This window comes from Mesocricetus auratus, unplaced genomic scaffold (genome assembly GCF_017639785.1).
Source record: "Mesocricetus auratus isolate SY011 unplaced genomic scaffold, BCM_Maur_2.0 Super-Scaffold_100021, whole genome shotgun sequence".
In the NCBI taxonomy this organism is placed as follows: Eukaryota; Metazoa; Chordata; class Mammalia; order Rodentia; family Cricetidae; genus Mesocricetus; species Mesocricetus auratus.
The window spans coordinates 17879005-17901604 of NW_024429202.1; positions in this window are offsets into that span (position 1 = coordinate 17879005).

The window sequence follows — 22600 nt, forward strand, 5'->3', positions numbered from 1 at the left end:
AAGGCCTGTGAAGGGACATTAGCCTCAGATCCCACTTAGAAAAATTAATAAGGATACCTATAGAAACAAATCAAGGTTGTCACTGTCTCTTGCTTCTCTGCTTGGAAAAAAAAATCACAAAAGCATGTAATTTAGTGACCATGATTAGTATGGGCTCATTCTGTAAATAAAGATATAAAGACGAGCTGGGTTTTTTGGTTTTTTTTTTTTTTTTGCAATTCAATAGCCATGTTCTAAAACTATAGTTAGTGAAAAGTAATTTTACAAGCAAGTCACTAAGCAAATGCTTCTTTGTATGTGATTTGTCAAAAGTAAAAATAGCAACACTCTCCAATCAGCCCACAATACTAATTAGTCCTTGCTTAAATCTCATAAACGGTTAGTCAACTTCATTTTAGAAAAGGCCAGCTGTTTTTGTGGCAAGCTCCTGGGAAGAAAAAGGCAGAGAATAAGTTGTGTCTACCAAGCTGTTTCCTTGCAGGCTCCCATCGAGAAAGCGTGCATCCCAGTGATGCAGCTAACGTAGAATTTTCTTTAGACATAGCTGAAGCTCTAATCATCCAGATCCCGCTGTGGGAGCAAATGAGTTCCAAATATAAGGCTGGCATTTTGCAAAGTGCATTAACTCCTGCAAGTCAGCTGACCCCAAAATAAACACCCTGGAGCTGCCACTGATGGCTGTATTGATTCATCAGAGGGCAAGAGAAAGATGGCAGGCTGCAGTGGTCACTTGGGAATGCCTAAATGGGCTCCCAAGTGACATATTTACATTTAAAGAGTTTCCAGGTGACTAAAAACAGCTCATTAAGTCAGTAAGCCAGCCTCAATGTTTCCACCTGGAGTTCCTTCTTTGATGGGCAATTGAGTAGACTGTTCAATATCTGAGCTTTTGTCTGGCTTTCCTCACTAGCAAAATGCACAGGCATTTTCCGTTTTAAGGCTGAATAATGAAATGGAGTTTCATAAAGGCAATTTTCTGTGAAATCAAGTCATCTTTGCTGTTTTGTTTTGTTTTTTTTCTGCCTCTCACTGACCATGAATAACAGTGTTTATATACACTGGTCCTAGGAATTGAGATGGAAATGGATCAGTAACATGTACCTTTGAGTATTTTTTTTTTAAAAAGGAATATAGGCAGAAAAAAATTGGAAACAATACATTTAGTTTAGTTTGGGGAATATTTTCTTGGGAAAGGAGCTCAAGCAAGACTCTTTATGCAATTTATATAAAACTGCTAGAGAGTTAGAAACAGCCTAAATGTCAATGAGTGAATGGATGAGTCACCTCTGCCAGGGCTGTGTAATGACCTATCATCTCAGGGCTGGTATAAAATTTATGAAGAATTTTTATAGCATGGAGCTATGTGATCATAATTACATTCTGATTAATTTACAGAAGAAAAAATCTGGATCAAAGCACAATGCTGAGAGAATTTATTCTTCGGGAAAAAAATCTGTGACTAAATTTTTCTAAACAATTTTTTACCTACTTTTGTAATTTTATCCATACGTATGTGTGAATGCATGACACTATGTAAGTGCCTATGGAGGCCAGAAGTGGGTGTTGGATTCACTATAACTGGAGCTACAGATGGTTGTGAGCTGCCATGTGGTTGCTGGAAACTGAGCCCGGCTACTCTGGAAGAACTGTCGGAGTCGGAGCTCGTAATTAGTGAGCCATCTTTCCAGCCTTTCGTGACTCTTTTAGATTTGTTCTCTTATCTGTAGTGATTGAGGCTTTAGCATATTACAGGTTCAAACTAATTGTTTTTCACTTTTCACAATACAAATACTAAGCCTGGAAAAGTGCTTGGACAGAAATAGAACAGTCCCCAAATGCAATGTTCTTGGTTTGATTTTCTCAGACAGCCAACACTAAGAATGTCTTCACTGTATCAGGCTTACCTCCTTCAGTTTTTAGTCACACACCAGATTCGGCTACATAATTTCAGAGCTCAGTGCAAAAGGACAATGCATGAATATTGCTTTTAAAGGCAAGTCCCCAAAAAGGTGCAGTGAAATATGATAATACATAACATACATAGATTTCCCTTTTTAAATGCCTCATTACTTACAGTAGTAATTGTGGGGAGAGATTTTAGATACCCGTGCCATGGCTGATTTGGGTGTGGCTACAGGTGCATTCGGTGTGGGAATAAAAGGCTGTGCAGGAGAGACGCAGGCTCTCTTTCGGGCTTCCGGTCAGGTCTCGGAAAGCTGCTGACTCACCTGGGTTGCCAGTTTCTCTTCTAAGTACCTTCCACAATAAATAGTTACCTATACGCTCATCAAGTGTGCGATTTATTTTACAGCGATAAGGAATAATAGCTATACATGAAATAAAACATTGTTGTGTGATTTTGACTCTTCCCAGGAAGACACAACACACTCATCCATTCGCCCCAAATAGGAGGGCTATGACAGACCAAAGTCTGGATACCAGTTCTATTGGGGTTAATTACAGAAATATGGGTGAGGGGTTACTTACAAGAACAGAAATGACTCAAAGATAGCTAAAACACCGACGCCCACACTAGCGTGAGGAACAGCTCCCCAAATCTGGAAATCCCCTGGAGCACACTGCACAGCCTGCAGGCAGCCCGGTTGGGCACGTCCTTCCTAAGTGACTTAGTTGGCCGGAGCCTCTTCCAAGCAGCTCAGCTGGTCTTCATTGTTTCTGAGCAGTTCAGCTGCTGTCTGCTTCTTCAGGTGACTGGGCTTGTCTGAAAGTGACTCCCAGCAGTCTTTACTGTTGGGGAGGGAGGGACCTAGTGAATGTAATCAGTTTCAGGAACTTCCTGAAGCTATCCTGATTTTATCTAATAACAATATTTTGATTTATTAATGGAATTAATCATGATTTTACTTAATAAGATCAGCGAGACTCTTAGTAATGGAGAATATGGAGCCTGAACCAGGCATCTTATGTAACCGGGCTAGGCTCCTCGGGTGGGACTGGGACACAAAGTCTATGACCCATAAGCTGTCCTGCCTGCAAGATGTGCTGGGGTAATGGAGGCTCAGAGCTTGTGGGCGTGACCAACAATGCACCATGAGAGGAAGCCCATGCCCCATACTGCCTGGATGGCTAGGATCTGGAAGCTGGATAGATAGACCTAGCGTAAAACCAAATACAACTGAAAAAAAAAAAAAGCGGCTTCCTCAGGTAGCTGATGGGAGCAGATACAGAGACCCACAGCCAAACATTAGGCAGAACCAGGGGGAGAAAGGATTGCAGGAACCAGAGAGGTGAAAGACACCAGGAGAACAAGGCCCGCAGAATCAACTAAGCAGGGATCACAGGGGCTCACAGAGACTGAGGCGACAGTCACCCCGCCTGTATGGGTCTGAGCTGGGTCCTATGCTGTGGCTGTTTGGTGTTCTGTGGGACTCGTAACAGTGGGAGGGAGAGTTGTGAAGTTAGTTTTTTTCTCTTTTGGTTCTTTGGGAGGGGGCATCACCCAGGTCCCAAATAAATCACACACTGTGGCCGATTCTTAGTTATGAATGCCTGGCCTTAACGTGGCTTAGTTTCTTGTCAGGTTTTCTTAAATTATCCCATCTACCTTTGCCCGTGACTTTTATCTTCTGCATACCTTACTTTCCTTCATACTTCTTGGCTGCTGGTGTCTGGTCCCTGATGTCCTCCCCTCCTTGTTCTCTTCACTGTTCCTCATTTCTCCTCCTATTCATCCTCTCGGCCTGGCAGCCCCGCCTATCCTTGCTCCTGCCTCACTATTGGCCGTTCAGCTCTTCATTAGGACCAACCACTTGTTCTAGACAGGCAAAGAATCACAGCTTCACAGAGTTAAATGCAGCGTAAACAAAAGTCACACACCTTAAAACAATACTCTACCGCAGGGCTGTCTCCGACTTTTTTGCCTTCTACTGGGTTGCCTTTTCAGTCTTGATATGAGAATTTGTACCTCGTCTTACTGCATATTGTTACGCCCGGGGGTTCAGCTGACATCCCTGGGAGACCTGCTCTTCTCTGAAGGGAAATGGGTGAGCAGTAGATCTGGGGGAGAGAGGATGTGGGAGGAAACTGTAAGGAGGGGAGACTGTAGTTGTGATGTATGAGAGAAGAGTAAATGAATAAAATTAAAAATAAGCCGGGGGGGGGTGGTGCACACCTTTAATCCCGGCACTTGGGAGGCAGAGCCAGGCAGATCTCTGTGAGTTCCAGACCAGCCTGGTCTACAAGAGGTAGTTCCAGGACAGCCTCCAAAGCCACAGTGAAACCCTGTCTCAAAAAAAAAAAAAACCCCAAAACAAAAAAAGTATAGTTAGAAATGTAATAAGTGACTTTTTATTACTGTACTGCATTAATTATATGGCCTTTTAGAGGCAGGTGTGGCTCCCATCTATAAACCCAGCACTCAGCCTGCCTGAGCTACAGAATGAGACTGTTTCTCAAACAAGAACTTCTGGCTCACTTTCCTATAACTCACTAAGTTATTGAAATGTTTTTACTTTTAGAAGCTTCATTTTAATTAAGATGACTGGGATAATGTCATTTGCTCCCTTTAAGTGCAAAATTGCAAGCTATTTTTAAACAACTCAGTTTTGAAATGAATCTACTGATTTTTTTTTTTGGTTTTTTGAGACAGGGTTTCTCTGTATTGTTTTGGAGGCTGTTCTGGAACTCACTCTGTAGCCCAGCCTGGTCTCAAACTCACAGAGATCTGCCTGTCTCTGCCTCCCGAGTGCCAGAATTAAAGGTGTGTGCCACCACTGCCCGGTTTAACTTTTTATTGAAACTGTTAATAAGAGGGTTTGATTTTTTTGTTTTTTGTTTTGTTTTTGCTATAACAGTGAAGTAAATTACTGATAAATCGAGCAGCTGAAATGGTTCAGCAGGTGGAAGAGGCACTTACTGCCATTCTTGATCCTCTGAACCCATGGCGAGAGGAGAGCACTGATTCCTGTGAACTATCCTCAGATCTCCACACATACAGCATGGCATGCTCGAGCGTGCGCGGACACACACACACACACACACACACACACACACACACACAGAGTCTCTAAACTGTGAAACGGCTAGTGAGATGGCTCCTACCAAACCTGACATCCCAAATTTGATCCCTAGGACCCACATGGTAGGAGGAGAAAAATCAACCCCAACAAGGGTACACACACAGACACACAAATAAGTGTAACTTTCTAAACCTTGTTTTACCTGTGGAAAGTCAGCTTCTGGTTGTTTGGCTGTTAGTCTTGTCTTGTTTTGCACCAGTAAATCTGAGGTCCACACTGTGCATCCTAAACTGGATCCTCTCTCATCAGTCATCAACCGAGAAAATACCCTATAGGCCAATGTGGTTCTCAATGGAGGTTCCCTCTTGCCAGATGACCCTAACTTGTGTTAAGTGGGTACAAAACTAGTCAGCACACAAACCATTCTGATAGCTCATGGACTCCTTTTCCTCTCACGCACTAGACACTATGCCTAAATGCCTTTCTTACTTAGCATACAAGCCCAGAGCAGTCTCAGTGCTGAAGACTGTTGTGTGTGTATGTGTGTGTGTGTTTATCTAAGTTGTTCTATTACCAATAAAGAACCAAGAGTCAGATATCGGGGTGAAAACCTGATAGATTAAAGAAACTGTTACAGCATGTGTAAATATAGAAAAGTCAAGAGTCAAAAGGAAACCTGAGGGGTTGGAGGCAGAAGAGATAATCATTGCAGTGCTGTCATGTGTGATGAATACGGACCGAATCTGGACACAGTGAGAGCCATAGCCTTTCTGAACACAGGTACCCAGGAGCTAAGGCTGACAGGACCAGTGAGGGCTTGAGGGAGCACTCTTCTGATGCTTCCATTCCACAGCTAAAATATGACAGTTAGCTAGGAGCAAAACCAAGAAGTTGAAGATTTTAGGGATATGGAAATATAGTCACTAGGACAGGTGAGAGAATGACCTGATTGGGGGGGGGGGGGGAGATGCTGGGACTATTAACTAACTAGGGCCTCCTTGAACTTGGTGAACTTAAATTTAAAACAAAACTTAAGATTCCCTCCCCCCCTCCAGCCATGTTTGAGAAGAAGAGAAAAGTGTGGAGAATTTTATCTAACTCATGTGGAGCTCTGCCTAGTCACCATGAAAGGAGGTGAGAGGCCGGAGGTGCATTCAAAACAGATGCTTGCCATCCATCATCTATTGGAGCGAGATGAGGTAAAGGGCCGCACAGGGGTGGGACGGGGACAGGCTGCAGGGGTGGAGTTAAGGACCGCAGGCACTGCATACCAGAGGGGGTGAGCTAGAAAGATAGGGTGGCCGGCTGAAAGTGCAGGCCTTGCAGAGACGGACAGATAGACAGAGAGTCAGACAGACAGACACACACACAGACAGAGTCAGACAGATAGACAGACACACACACACACACACACACACAGACATAAACAGACACACAGACACACAGAGAGTCAGACAGACAGATACACACATACACGGACAGAGAGACAGACACACAGACAGACACACAAAGACAGAGAGTCAGTCAGACAGACAGAGAGAGAGAGTCAGACAGACATATAGACAGACACAGAGAGAGAGAAAGAGAGAGACAGAGAATCAGTCAGACAGACAGACACAGAGAGAGACAGAGAGACAGACACACAGAGAGTCAGACAGATAGACACACACACACACACACACAGAGACAGAGAAAGAGACAGAGAGTCAGTCAGTCAGACAGACAGACAGACACACACACACACACACAGTGGGTCTGTGATAAGCCTTAAGGTCTCATTGGGAGTGAGACAGACAGACAGACAGACAGACAGACAGACAGACACACACACACACACACACACACACACACAGTGGGTCTGTGATAAGCCTTAAGGTCTCATTGGGAGTGAGACAGACAGACAGACAGACAGACAGACAGACAGACAGACACACACACACACACACACACAGTGGGTCTGTGATAAGCCTTAAGGTCTCATTGGGAGTGAGACAGACAGACAGACAGACACACACACACACACACACACACAGTGGGTCTGTGATAAGCCTTAAGGTCTCATTGGGAGTGAGACAGACAGACAGACAGACAGACAGACAGACAGACAGACACACACACACACACACACACACACACACACAGTGGGTCTGTGATAAGCCTTAAGGTCTCATTGGGAGTGAGACAGACAGACAGACAGACAGACAGACAGACAGACAGACACACACACACACACACACACACACACAGTGGGTCTGTGATAAGCCTTAAGGTCTCATTGGGAGTGAGACAGACAGACAGACAGACACACACACACACACACACACACACACACACAGTGGGTCTGTGATAAGCCTTAAGGTCTCATTGGGAGTGAGCGGTGGCAAGGGCTGTTGAGAGAGGGTAACTAAGCAGACTGGAATGGAGGAGTCTGGTGCAGAGGGCAGATTCGGGAAGGATTCTGATCCAGAGCTACGGGCGCCCGTGAAGTCTCTCTCCCACTCTTCACAGGGCCAGTTCCACACGATCCCTCCTTTCTTCACGCCGTCAGCACAGTCTCTCCCCTTGCTCTCGCAGATGTCTTGCTTCTTTGTGAGAAACAGAATTCCCCTAAGAAAATGAAATCAGTCTAAGGAGGACCCCGATGCACTCACAAGCGCTAGCTCCCCACCTGCTGGCATCCTTCCCTTGGGCCTGCACGACAGACCTTTGCCCTGCCTAGCATTCCTGACTTGCATCTCTGGATCACTTCCTCCATGATCCTTACTCTGTTGTGGTTTTGCCCGGTCCCTGACAAGAGCTAGAGGCCGCCACACTGACTGCATTCTCTCTGGACTGAGCTGGGTAATCGTTCCTGTACACCAGGGTCAGACCTGGGACCTGGTGTACACTAAGCATATTCCCCAGTTACATTTTAACTAGTCTCCCAGCTTCTATCATGCCTCTTCCTACTGCTTTCCCACAGATATGCCCTCCTTATCAGCCAGGGTGATTATTCAAAATACTACAATAAAACTGTATGTCACATGCACAAGATTATTCTCATTTCCTGCTCCAAACCTCCCAGAGACTGCAATCACCTTTAGAATAGTGTCTGTAAACTTCATCATCATATGATCTGACTATTGCCCATATGATCTGACTTTGATTCCCCAACCCCGCCCCCTCCTTGTGAAGACCGCTTAACACAACATTATCTCACACCAGCCCCTTCACTGTTCCCCTCACGTCAGGAACTTTTCATTGCCCCTCTCTCTGCTTGGCTTTGCTTTCTCACTCCATTCTCTTTCAGTCACTTCAAAAGCGACCTTTCCTAAAAACAAAGCCCACACCACTGCAAACTCCCTCTCTATCCCATCATTCATCCCAATTACCCCATTGAACTTTGTTTTCTATATGTACTTGTCTGTTTGTTGTGATCTTATGATATGTTGACACATGTGTTTTGCTGCTGTTATTTTCCAGAGTTCCCGGGTCATAACCTTGATTCCCCACCACCCAAGAAACTATAGACGTTCTCTTGGCCAAGCAGGGCCATAGAAGGGCTCCAGAGACGGCTCAGTGGTTAAGAGCACTTGTTCTTGAAGAAGACTTGACTTTAGTTCCCAGCACCTATAAGGAGGCTCACAGCCATCCAGACTCCAGTTCCGGGGATCCAATGTCTTTTTCTGACCTCCAGTGGCACATGGTACACATATACACATGCAGGAAAAACACTCTTGCAAATAAAATGAAATAAAAAAGATGGATCATAGACACTAATCTACCTTTCTGTCTTGAAGATAATTATAAAGTAACTCTCCGAGCCTTTGCCAAAATAATGCAGTTATTAGACTGAAATCAAAAGATTTCTGGTTCAGTCATGGGGTTTCCAGAGCAGAAGGACAAGAAAAAGAAAGAAAGGCTGGGCGTTGGTGACACACGCCTTTAATCCCAGCACTTGGGAGGCAGAGGCAGGCGGATCTCTGTGAGTTCGAGGCCAGCCTGGTCTACAAGAGCTAGTTCCAGGACAGCCTCCAAAGCCACAGAGAAACCCTGTCTCGAAAAACCAAAAAAAAAAAAAAACCAAAAAAACAAAAACAAAAACAAAAGGAAGGAAGCAGGGAAGGAAGGAAGAGAAAGGAGAGAGGGAGGGAGGGAACAAAGAGAGAAAGCGCATCCCTGATCTACCCTTGCCATTCCAGACGGTCCTGAGCCATATCCTGAAGGAAGGAACGTTGTGCAGAGGCCAAGAAGAGTGAAGAAGCAGGCCTCACTGAGGCTCCCTAGCAGTTAGCAACGCGATCGACCCATGCTAACTTACGCTCTTCTTTTCCTGTCACGTCTCTACAGAGCTGTCCATGTATCATGCCTGTGTACTGAGTCCTCATAAAAGACAGCTGAGCACAGGGACTGCCGTGTACCTTCCTGTGCGTGTCACTCTGTGCCCGCTGTCATACATACGCATATAATGAATCAGTAAACGTAGGCATTTCTGTGAGTTTTATGAGAGATTCAAGCAATTAATTGTACTAGTTAGGTTTCCTGTTACTGTGATTTAAAAAAAAAATGACCAGCTAGTCAGTGATGTGCATGCCTTTAATACCAGCACTTGGGAGGCAGAGACAGGAGGATCTCTGTGAGTTCAGACCATCCTGGTCACAGACCAACCTGTGAGTTCCAGAACAGCCAGGGTTGTTTCGCTGGTTTGTTTTTGAGCTTAAAAGTTGCAGTCTGAGCCGGGCGTTGGTGGCGCACACCTTTAATCCCAGCACTCGGGAGGCAGAGGCAGGTGGATCTCTGTGAGTTCGAGGCCAGCCTGGTCTACAGAGTGAGTTCCAGGACAGCCTCCAAAGCCACAGAGAAACCTTGTCTCGAAAAACCAAAAAAAAAAAAAAGTTGCAGTCTGTCACTGAGGGCAACCAAAGCAGGAACTCACGGCTGGAGGCAGGAACTGAAGGAGAGACCATGGAGGAATGATGGTTACCTGGCTTGCTTCCTTGCTTTCCTTGCTTTCATCTACCTTGAACATGCTGCTCAGGTGCAGGGCTTAGGGATGGTACTTCCCACAGTGGGCTGAGCTCTTTTCTATTAATTACGGCAATCAGGCCAAATTCCGTAAGTGAGGCTCTCTACCCCAGGTGATTCTAATTTGTGGCAAATTGGAATTAAAGTCAACCATCACATTAATCAAACCAAAAGAGAGGATTGTGGGGATTCCAACCTAAGGTTGGCAGATCAGAAACACAAGCCAAACATCACAGGGCTTGTAGTTGGCATTTGAGGTACATGTGAAACGACTTGGGATCTGACACTGTTTTCAACAGTATCAGAATTGAGTAGGATTAGGGGACTCAAGCCTGTGTCCATGGCAGAATTGCTTGCTTCCTGGTGAAGACAGTGTTTGCTTTTGAGGTCATAGAAGTCTTCCTTGTTGATTATTGTGCTGTAAGAACAGAGGAAATGCATGTATTTTGTTTTTCCCCCCAACACGCTTATTTATCCCCACAGTAGAATATAATTCCCAGCAAAACAAGGAGTGCGCTTTCTCTACTACATTCCGATCAACTTCTAGTTATAAATAGTTACTAAATAACAGTTATTAAACACTGAGTATGGTGGCACACTATAATCCTAGCATTCAGTGGGTGCAGACAGAGGATCAAAAGCTTAAGGTTTAATTTTTTTTATCTCCAGAACCCACATAAATGCTAGGTAGCAAGGTCAGCCAGCCTGTAATTCCAGCCTCAGAAGGCAGAGACAGGGGGTCCCCAGAGTAAGACTAACGATACAGCGAGACTAACCGTATCATCTATATGATTTAACCAAAAGACCTTGCCTCTACAACTAAGTGGAAGAGCAACAGAGGATGAATATTCTGTCTACCTACACGAGTGCACCCATGCACATGCAAAACACACATGTGCACCACACACATAAAATGAAAAATGCAGCTATTGAATAAAAGGGCTATTATTAAATATGTACTGAAAGAATATTTGAATAGGGAAGAGACACAAAAAGCGGCTGTAGTTCCTGGTCTTCAGAGCTGCCATGACACCCAATGCCTGAGCCTCAGATTGGGTGACTCTGAGATAATGATAAAATGAAATGAAAAAGGACACTTTATAATCTCGTCTAAGCACAAACAAGGATCGACTGTGGTGTGGCTTCCTGGTAGAGGGCTTGATTAGCTTCCATTAGAGTCCCTGGGTTTTATCACAAGCAACATAAAGAAAGAGGATGGAGGAGGAGGAAGAGAGGAGAAGAAATGAACATAGGGAGGAGAGGAGGAGGAGGGGGAGGAGGGAGAAGGAGGATGATGAGAAGGATGTGTAGAAGACAAAAATAGAGTTAACAAACCACTCCTGTGATACCAAACACCTCTCTGGAACATGATGACAGAAGGTTTCGCTTTTCAAGTTACTGCTTCATCTTCACTCTAGCCTGGCCTTCCTTCGAATAAGACTGACATAGATAACCAATTACAGAACTTCCTGCTTTTTGATAGCAGCCAACATGGACCAAAACACCTTCCATTCATCCTTCAGCTCTCTCTTGGAGCATTCGAGCAAGGGGCAAATTCTATCACACGTTCTTGCTGAGTTCCTCTTACATAAAGGCCCCAAGATTCCCCATGGCACACAGTTTCGCTCACAGCAACGAGTAACACACACACTGTGGTCATGGATCCTGGTGGTCTTGGGCAGAGAGCATCATCAGCATAGTGATGCCCCAACTGGGCTTTGAGTTGAAAATATGGATGATCCTTTCTGTATATGTTCCTGTATTTTCCAAGCTTCCTATAAAAAGCAAGAATTAACTGGGATCTGAATAATAACATATATTTAAGCCAGCTGTAGTAGGGCCTACCTGTAATTCTAACACTGAAGAGGTGGAGGCAGGGGCATTACAAATTCAGGGCATAACCTTGACTACCTAGCAATATTAGACTAGCTTAGGCCACATCAGACCCTGTCTCAAAACAAACAAACAAAAAGACTATTAACATATATTTAGTTTTAAAATTACAATTAAAAGAATTTAAGGGATACATAAACTCTTAAATGGGGAACTGGTTTCCAAGTCAACAGTGCAATAGCATGTTGCAGCTGAGTACACTTAGGCGAATTATTTTGTTGTTTTGAATAACAGGGGTAGAAAAATGTAGACCAATTGCATCTTTAGGAGCTTTAATTAATACTAGGTCATAGTATAAAATATAAATTTTATTATATGATGCCATCATTTTTTTCAGAGTGTTGCATTGATGCACACTTCCAACAGCCATGTGAAAGTTTTCATTTGTTCCACACCACATCCTGCATTTAATAACTATCCCATTTTAATTCTTGCCAATATGATAGCTCATTGTACCATTAATTGGCATGCCACTGAATTTTTTTATGTTTAAATCATTAACGTTTTCAATTCTTTCCCTTTCTGGGACATTTGCCTATTTTCAACTGGGTGGTCTTTTTGTCGTTGCCACAAATATTTTTTACTAAACATACATTTTGGTAACTAAAAAAGGAGATTTAATTAAATTTCTTCCAAAGTAATGTATTTAACCTGATATATTAAAAAATACAACAATAAGTTGCTTATTAAAATACCATGTATGCCAATTTTTCTTATCCTTTTCATGGTGTTGGACAAATTATTTTGATTTTTTTTTTTTTGGTTTTTCGAGACAGGGTTTCTCTGTATTGTTTTAGAGGCTGTCCTAGAACTCGCTCTGTAGACCAGGCTGGCCTCGAACTCACAGAGATCCACCTGCCTCTGCCTCCCGAGTGCTGGGATAAAAGGCGTGCGCCACCAACGCCCAGCAGACAAATTATTTTGAAACACTGATTCCTTCATCCTTGTAAATAAATTGTGAGTTGTGAAATTTCCCCTAATGAAGATTTCCTTGGAATCAATTTATAAATACACACGTCAGTATCAAGCGCATTTAGCTTGTGTCTGTCCAAAGCTGCCACTATGGAAGGCACTTAGTGTGTGTTTCAGTTGCTTTTCTCACTGTTGTAACAAAATTCCTGAGAAAAGCAATTTAAGGAGGTGACAGGTTTATTCTGTCTCACAGTTTAAGGGTGCAAGTCCATCATGGCAGGGGAGGCCTGGCTGCAGGAGCCTGAGGCGGCTGGACACACTGCATCCACAGTCAGGAAGCAGAGAAAGGGAAAGGCTGGTTACTCAGCCCAGGCCTTCACCCCATCGATGGTGCCATCCACATTCATGATGGGTCCCCAATCCAATCAGTTGACAGTGAAGAGTAATCACATCTCTACCCCTTGTCAACTTGACATTCCAGCACATCCATTTAAATGCCGTCAGTCCATCCCTGGCCAGTAAAAACTCATTTTCATCTCATTAAAGCAAAATGAATTTAGATCATCTCTAAAAGTCCTTGTAGTTTTTTTTTTTTGACAGTCACAGTATTCAAAAGTTCAAAGTCTCTTATGGGACTCAGATAATCTCTTAACTGTGAGCCCCTATTTTTGTTTAAAAAAAAATCCCATGCTTCCAATATACAGAGTAAATATTGCATTTGCAAAGGGAAGCATGAGCATAGCAAAGAACCATCAAAGCAAGCCAAAATCCAGGGGAAAACACCAAATTCCAAAGCTCTGCATCCAGCCCCTGGGGCTTGTAATGGAACCACTGGGCTCCAAAGAGCTGGGGTAGAGCTTAAGTGGCCCCATCCTCATGCTTTGCCACCCATAACACACAGTCCTTCTCTTGGACAAGCTCTACTTCATGTCTACAGCTTTCCTCAGTAGACGGCTAGTGGTCCTAGCAGTTTCAGTATCTTGACCTTCATTTTCTAGCTTCACACAATGGCCTTTCAGGGAATGGGATTCTACCACACATTGTCCCACGTGCTTTCTGGAACTTTGGTGCAAATTTCTATGACCTTGGTCTACTTGCTTTGGACTGATCATTCCTTGTTGAGTCTGTATTTCTCCTTTTTAGAACCAGCATGTCTACTCTGTACCATTATATATTGGGAGTGACTTTTATTATTATTTTAAATAGGCTCATGGTTAAGAAATTGCTTTGTGTCTCAGAAGAGACTTTGGGCTTCAGAATGCTGTTGGCCCTGTTATAGATATGGAATATGTGTACTTTGCATTATGAGATGAAAACAAGACTTTAGGTATATGGAATCTTATAACTTAAAATGATGCGTTCAGGTTAGCAGTTGACAAAGTATCCAGTTACAATGGTTATCTTCCCTGTCACCTTGACTAGATTTAGCATCACTATGGAAACATACCTCTGAGTGTGTCTACAGGGGCATTTCCAAAAGAGTTTAACTGAGAAAGTAAGTCCCACTCTAATTGTGGGCAGCAATATTTCACAAGCTGGGGACCTAGACTGAATGAAAAGGAGAAAGTGAGGGTAATAGCAGCATTCATCACTCTGTGATTCTTTTTTTTTTTTTTAGATTTTACCAGGCAGGGTTTCTCTGCATTGTTTTGCAGACTGTCGGTCCAGCATGACCTCGAACTCACAGAGATCCGCCTGCCTCGGTCTCCCGAGTGCTGGGATTAAAGGCGTGCGCCCCCACCGCCCGGCTGTATCTCACTTTCTTAACACAAGTCGTGTCCTAGTGAAGTCTCCCTGAGTTTGTCTCAGTCAGACTTCTTTCTTTTAAGACAGGGTCTCACCATGTGGCCCTGGACCTGGCTGGCCTAGAACTCACTATGTAGATCAGGCAGGCCTCAAAGTCAGAGATCTACCTGCCTCTGCCACTGGAGTGCTGGGATTAACCGTTGAGTAATGTCTTTATTATTGCTAAAATCCTGTTTTATACTTCAGGAAAAAATTAGTAAGGAACAGCTGAAAAGAAAAAAAATATATATATATATCCCTCAGCTGAGAGGTAAAATAAGTAATAAAGAAATAATATTTTGTAGTTTATTATTAAAGCTGTCTCATACAAATATTAAATTGGATATAAAATATGAGGGTGAAGTAATAACCTTTGGCATTAAATGGCAATGAAATTACTGACTCAAAGCAGCCTGGCAATAAAGTGCTCTTTCCATTAAGTGACTTTTAAAGAGCCTCACCTTCCCGGGCTGGCGTCTGCGCAGAATGACTAAGCAGCACTTCGTTACCATACGTGGGCCTCTTTTTTTTAAAAAAAGATTTATTTATTTATTACATATACACCAGATTAAATTGTAGATGGTTGTGAGCCACCATGTGGTTGCTGGGGAATTGAACTCAAGAACCCTGGAAGAGCAGTCAGTGCTCTTAACCTCTGACCCATCTCTCCAGCCCCCTGTTTGAGCCTCTAATGATGCATATTTTAGTTCATCTTTGGGGAGCTTTATGCTGGATGTACGGTCCTTATACTGCACAGGAACACACGGGTAATGTCCTGTTCCTGCATCTGAATGAGGCTCCAGCAATAATCCTTACCTTAGGGGAAAAGACTCTCCTTTCCTCCAGGGTCCTATGTAGAAAGGGTGTTCCCAAGCAGTACCATGAACCGTGTTTACCAAAATTACATTTGAATAGATCTATATCATTAGTATTTTATAAATAAAGATGTTTTAAAAGTTCAAAAAGAAAGCCGGGCGGTGGTGGCACACGCCTTTAATCCCAGCACTCCAGAGGCTAGCTCCAGGACAGCCTCCAAAGCTACAAGAGAAACCCTGTCTTGAAAAACCAAAAAAAAGAAAGAAAAAGTTCAAAAAGAAAATTAAAGATGGAACAAAGTGAGGATGGTCGGGGATACACAAAACTGAACAGAAGTCAATCAAATAAACCCATGTGATAATTAATGCTGTCAATTTGAAAGAATCCACAATTGGTTTGGACACATAGGAGAGAAACTTCCAGGAATGCCTGAGGAGTAACTACATTAGGTTAGTTTTGACCTCAAATCTATGCCTGTGAGGATTATTTACACTGGATTAATTGAGATGGAAAACCCATTATTCCAGAACAAATGAACATTTCAACTACAGAGGGGAGGTGACCTATTTAAGCAGGCTTTGAACACAGTACTTTATATACTTTTGAAAGACCTCAGCATCAAAGCGCCGGGCACTGAACCGAACCCTCTGCCCAAGAACCGGGGCCAGACCACTGGCTGCAAATGCAAGAGGTGATTTATTGAGTACACAGGCGCCTGCGGATGCTACTGCAACTCGGGTGCAGAGCATCCCGGGCTTTCAGGGAGTACAATATTTATAGAGTTTCAATGGTTACATAAGTAACAGGCATTTCATTGGCTCATCTTGGGGGCAGGGGTAGTTCCCACGGACTAAGTTTCCTGGTATTACTTTATGAAAGACCCAGGCATACTTCAGCAATTATTATCCTGGTCCCATGACTACTATGGTGATCATAGACACAACTGGGGGCAAGGGTAGTTGCCAAGGACTAGGTGTCCTGGTATTGTCATATGAAAGTTCCCAGCACGCTTCAGTAATTATTATCCGGGTCCCATGATTGCTATAGTGATCAGACACAATTGGGGGCCAGGGTAGTTGCCAAGGACTAGGTTTTCTAGTATTGTCATATGAAAGTTCCCAGCACACTTCAGCAATTATTATCCGGGTCCCATGACTGTTATAGTGATCACAGACATCCTGTTTTGAGGGTGAAACACCTGGTCTGGGTTTCTTTCATTAGGCAACGGCCTGGCCTTGCTTTTCTTTTCCTAAGGGGTCCTGGGTAGGGGTCTTTCACTTTAAATGGAAGAGGAAAAAAATTTAAAAAACTACCAACAAATCTTAAATTCTACAATCAGCTTCTTTGTTTTTTTCCTTTTCCTGGAGGGGTTTCTATCTGCAGCGGGAGATAAGAAGGTAGTTCGGTTCAACATAACTCAGTGGCTGGTGTTGGTTCACAGAGAGTCAGACCTCTAGTAGTTCATTTTAGACACATTTAAGTACAGTACAATTTGGGAAAAGGTTTCCTGGAGTAGCACAAGGAGAGATAATTACATTGAAACTGAAAAGTAATCATTTCTTCCATGAAGATGGGTTCTTAGCGGCTATCTAAAGGGCCAGACCTGAGGTGAAGTTAGTCATCTCCACCATTAGCCACTTCCAGTCCTACCAGTGGGAGCCTGGGGAAGCCCCAGCCATCCAGACAGCACAGAGGTCACCTAGACTACTAGCCACCTCCAGCCATGCTTGTCAGAGTTTGTGGGAGGTAGGTATGGCCTGGCCTTACAGATAGCACTGGGGTCACACAGGCTATTAGCCACCTCTGTTCCCAGCCTTCTGGGTAGAAAAGGGGTTATACATTTCTTCCACTGAAGAGACATCCCTGTGTGTTTAACATTCCTGTTTTCCCTAGAGTTAATCTATGAGCACAAGAACATTTGCGCTTCCATTATCCCCTCCTCTGATTTTTTAAAGATAGAGGCTGTCATAGAGGCCAAGGTTGAATGCGTTGCTTCTATGGCTAGTCCAACTCATAAAATCAAGCATAAGAGAAATATAAGAATAGCTAACAGAGGGCCAAGGGAAGAGGAAATCCATCTTAATTGTGATGGCCATTCAAAGGTCACTTGAGAGATTTTGTCTTTTTATGAAAATTCATTTGACCATGAGAAAAATCTGATATATTAGAGTAACACATGTCAGGAAATTGTTGACAACCAAGATTACCTGTGAGTGAAAAATAATCTATAGTAGCTTTATTTTGTGAAACCATGTTCTTCAGTTGGTAGTAGTATTACTAGTCATACAAGTCACCTTAGAGACTTAGACTTCTCTTTGTATTTCGGTAACCATTCTTGGGACTGGCAATAAAAAGGCCCAAAAACAATCCTTAGTATGGCAGAACATCTTACTGTCTGTTATTACAGGTGTGTCATTTATCCCCCTTGACAAAAAAACATTCAGATTCTACACTAACAAGCTAAGAATTAACATGTAATACGGTTGGTAAACATAACAGCATCATTTTTAGGGTCAGTAATATGGTGCCCTTGTTGTTTCCCCAAAGTCTCAGCTTGATGAGTTAAAGTCTTGATGCCTTAGGGCTGGAGAGATGGCTCCATGGTTAAGAGTACTGACTGCTTTTCCTAAGGACCTAGGTTTGATTCCCAGCGCCACACTGCTGTTCACAACTGTCAGTAATTCCAGTTCCAGGGGACCTGAAACCCAGTAATTTCAGTTCCAGGGGACACAACACCCATGGCAACACACCGATGCATATAAAATAAAAATACATTTTTAAAAAAAGTCTTGATGTGCCAGGTGTTGGTGGCGCATGCCTTTAATCCCAGCACTCAGGAGGCAGAGGCAGGCGGATCTCTGTGAGTTTGAGGCCATCCTGGTCTACAAAGCAAGTTCCAGGAAAGCCTCCAAAACAATACAGAGAAACCCTGCCTCGAAAAACCAAAAAAAAAAAAAAAAAAAAGTCTTGATGTGCTGGGCGTTGGTGGCGCAGGCCTTTAATCCCAGCACTTGGGAGGCAGAGGCAGGCGGATCTCTGTGAGTTCGAGGCCAGCCTGGTCTACAGAGTGAGTTACAGGACAGCCTCCAAAACAATACAGAGAAACCATGTCTCAAAACAACAACAACAAAAAAAAAGTCTTGATGTCTCTCTCCCCAAGTTACCAGCTTCTGCTTTGTCTTGGAATGTCTTCTCTTGATGGGCTGTTGTCTATCTTCAGACGTTTCACTTGTCTTGTGGTCTTCAGGCTGTTGTCCTTGTTGGATGCATCACAGCAGGAGTCATCTGGGATTTTTGTTCATTTACCAGGAAGACATAAGCATAACCTCTCTCGTGATGGTAGAAATCAGGCTTTCCATTGAGTAATTTCTAGAGCTTTTCATTTAACATATACTTTCGGTTGTGTCTCCTTTAGGACAAAATGCTTTTCGGCAGCAGAAAAGGCACTATCCTTTAAAGTGAAAAAATTAAAAAATTAATGTTAACATAGGTAAATGTGGCATAGAATATGAGGATTTGGGTGGATATAAATATATATATATATATATGTCCCCTTTTGAATTTTGAATTTTAAAATTTGTCATTTAAGTATCTGATGGTGTTGTTTCACAACAGCTTGACCCTGTGGGTAGTAACATGATTATTATTTCACAAATTCTAAAATTCTTTAAAGCGTTTGTTAGTATCTGCAGTATCATTATCAGTTTTTAGTTGTAATAGGAGTCCTTAAAAGAACATGCAGAAAGAGCTATTTGACAACATTGAGTTTCTGATATGACACCTGGTATTTTTCTGGAGTCTCCTGGGCCCCCTGAGGCTGTGCTCTGACTAGCTAAGGAGAGGCACTCTGCATGCCTGAAGTGCATTCCAGCACAGATCTCCACATACCTGACAGCAGAGAAGGAAGGCTTCAGACACAGACAGCCCTAGTTCCAGATGTCAGGTCAATGTTAGAGTCACTCACTAGTAATTATGCCCTAGGAGCTTGGAATAAAAAGCTTAAGAGCTTCCTCTAGCTTCTTCACCTGCCACAGAGTCTGATCATTTATCAGACCAGGGGTGAGCACAAAACTAAGAAACAAACAAAATCTACTTGATAAACAGTGGCCATTAACTTTTAAAGATTTAAACTTAAGGCTATAAGATTTGAGATCTTTAAAATTCCGGATAATTTTAATTGTGAGCTCGAGAAGACACAATCTTTTTTGTGAGGCATGTGAAAGTTTACATAAAACATATGCTACTTGGCCTTTTGAAGGGCCATCTGAAAAAGCATTGAAAGCAATCTTTTAGGATTTTTAGATGTAATTTTGGCCACTACTCATGGGGTATCTTCAAAAAAAAAAATCTTGCCGGGTGGTGGTGGCGCACGCCTTTAATCCCAGCACTCGGGAGGCAGAGGCAGGCGGATCTCTGTGAGTTCGAGGCCAGGCTGGACCGACAGCCTCCAAAACAGAGAATACAGAGAAACCCTGTCTCGAAAAAAAAAAAATCTTAAAAGGGGATCTTTGGGATAGTGGCTATCTATGATCCCCAGTAACATGCTAATGCAACCTGCCACTTATTATCAGTGTGGAAGAAATAATCAACCTGCATTTTATTTTGTGGCACAATTATTTCCATGTACTCTTTGCCAGTAAGTGGTTTAAGATGTGCCCCCCTATCATTATTAGGTCAACAATTTCCTGTAAATAAAGGGGTGTAGATTATTGTGGAGAATTATGACTTGCATAAATTTCAGTAACACCATTATTTTTTGTTGATACATAATTCCAGAATGAGGAGGGAGGAAGGAAGGGTACGTAATTGACGAGGAAGTGAGGGATTAATTCTATGTGCCACAGATTCAGCAGCAGCATGATTTAATATGCTAATAACCCACTCTGCTTCAGATGTTATATTTCTTATAGAATTTAACTGAGAGTCTCCCGAAAGCAACTTGAAGAGTGATATTTCGATGGAACCTCCTCCACCTTGGCTCCAGCTCTCTCTCCAGACTCCGCCTCCCGAAAGCATGTCAAGCAGCAGCTCCTCCCTTGAGATACTCGGGACCACGCCTACAGGGTATTTAAGACCCACTCCCTAGACCTGCCACGTGATCTCTCCTGCCTTTCCTAGGAGTCACCAGGGAGATGCTTTGCTCTGTTTATTACGTCTGGGTTTATTGACTTGACTTATCGCATCAGAGGAGGAACCCAATAACCGGGAATCCAACACTTATCAACTTGGTGCTGAAACCCGGGACCAAATCCTTAGTAGTGATAGGCAGATAAAAAGGATATCCCACTGACATGCCCCAAATTTTTCAAATGTGCTCTTTTAGTTTATTTACTATCAAGCATTGATTAGATGAGCAGGAGAATGGCATGCATATAATAACCAATACCTCAGGAAATTTAAACGACACCAGTTTAGGTGCTTTGTGTCATAGTTTCAGTTGTTCCTGAATTAGACGTTGGGAAGGGACTGTTGATCTTCCTATACTGAATCAGTCCTGCTGTAAGGGAAAATGGACAAACCCCTCCCCCCATACAAACAAAAACTAAGCTTACAAGTCTGACTGAGAGGAAACATTCACCCTCAATTAACCATCATGGGTGGGTTGGAGCTGCAGCGAGTGACCCATCAGTGACATTTCAAACAGAATGATGCTCTCCAAGCATTACCTTCAGGTGCTTGTCACCGCTTCACAAGTATTTATTTCTATTCCTAGACATTTATTTTGTTTTTAAGTGTGTATGTGTTGAGCTGCCTGAAGCTGGTGCTACAGGCAGTTGTGAACCATCCAACATGGGCGCTGGAAACTGAACTCAGTAACCATTGAGCCAGCTCTCCAGTCCCTGTCGCTTCTGCACTTTGCGTTAAAGGAGGCATTTGTATTTAGACCCTTTAACAGGGAACTCTTATTCAAATCCGGTTTCACCTCAGTGCAGAAAAAAGCAACCTAGCCTCTCTGGACAGTGTTGGACGCCACTGACTGGGTGTGGCTGCCATTGAGGAGGTTATGCACCTCAGTGAGCAGTGCTCAGGGGGGGTCTGACTGACTCAATAGAGCAGAAAGTGCTGCCAGGTGTGACAAAGCTCTCAGGATTCTCCAGTGACATTCCATCACTCCCGGCGGAGTCCAAGCATCTTCCTACATCTTACTGCTGGTTCCCAGGGACAAAGACGTCAGCAACCCTTCTCTGTGACTCTGAAGGAAGAAGCTCTGTTCTCTAGATCAGACAGTGATGAAGTGTCCAGCTAAGCCGCTGGGGCGTCGTCAGAGGACCTGGAGGGTCTCTCTGAAGAGACCATCACGGTGCTGCACCTGCCAAGTGGTAGTTCCCCAAGCGTATACAGTGGGCAAGGACTTGAAGCACACCTAGCCTGTGCAGTTCCTGGGAGATGAAGAGGCTGTGCGTCAAGACACTGAGGCAGCGGCCCTCCGGGCAAGGCTAAGTAGGGAAGCAACACAGGAAGGCCACTACCCAAGGAACTCTCTCTGTGCTAATACGTTTTTGGTCAGCTTGGTATAAGTTAGGGGCATCTGGAACCAGGGAATCTCATTTGAGGAAATGCCTCCATAAGCTTGATTAACGATTGATGACAGAGGACCCAGCCCATTGTGGACAGGTCCACCCCTGGGCAGGTGGTCCTGAGTTACATAAGAAAGTGAGCTGGGCCGGGTGGTGGTGGAGGCGCATGCCTTTAATCTCAGTATTGGGGAGGGAGAGGCAAGCAGATTTCTGTGAGTTCGAGGCCAGCCTGGTCTACAGCGGGAGTTCCAGGGCAGGCTCCAAAGATACACAGAGAAACCCTGTCTTGAAACCCACCCCCCCAAAAAAGGAACAAAGACAAGAAGGAAGGGAGGAAGAGAGGGAGGGAGGGAAAACAGAGGAAGGAAAGGAAGGAAGGAAAGAAGGAATCTGAGTGAGCCACAGAGAACAAGTCAGTAAGCAATATTCCCCCGTGTGCTCTGCTTCCCTTCCTGCCTCCAGTTTCCTGCTTTGGCTTCCCCGAGTGGGGTTTCTAGTGGTAGCTGTAATAGTCTCATATATGTCACCAGTATAAGCATGCCTCTTACCGGCACAGGTTAGTCTCTTTGGCTTCCTGGATCAGGAATCTCTCCTGCTAAGCACTGCAGAGTCAATCCTCTGCCTTGTTTGGTGACAATGAATTGCCCCTTGACCATGTCCAAGTGTTTCTCACTGTGCCTTATTCATGCATCA